Genomic DNA, 223 nt, shown 5'->3' with positions numbered 1-223 from the left:
TTTGTACGGATATCCATAATGAGTGTGGTGAAGGTACAAACTGTGATGACAGCAGCTTTGCTGATTCAGAGGATGACAGCAGCAGCAGCAGTACCGTTACTGAGAGCTCAAGCAGTGGTATGGGTGGATCAGAGAATGTCAGCAGCAGCAGCAGTACCGTTACTGACAGCTCAAACAGTGGTATGGATGGATCAGAGAATGCCAGCAGCAGCAGCAGTACCGT

The sequence above is a fragment of the Trypanosoma theileri genome (genome assembly GCF_002087225.1).
Source record: "Trypanosoma theileri isolate Edinburgh chromosome Unknown TM35_Tth_83_V1, whole genome shotgun sequence".
In the NCBI taxonomy this organism is placed as follows: domain Eukaryota; phylum Euglenozoa; class Kinetoplastea; order Trypanosomatida; family Trypanosomatidae; genus Trypanosoma; species Trypanosoma theileri.
This window is presented reverse-complemented; position numbering follows the sequence as displayed.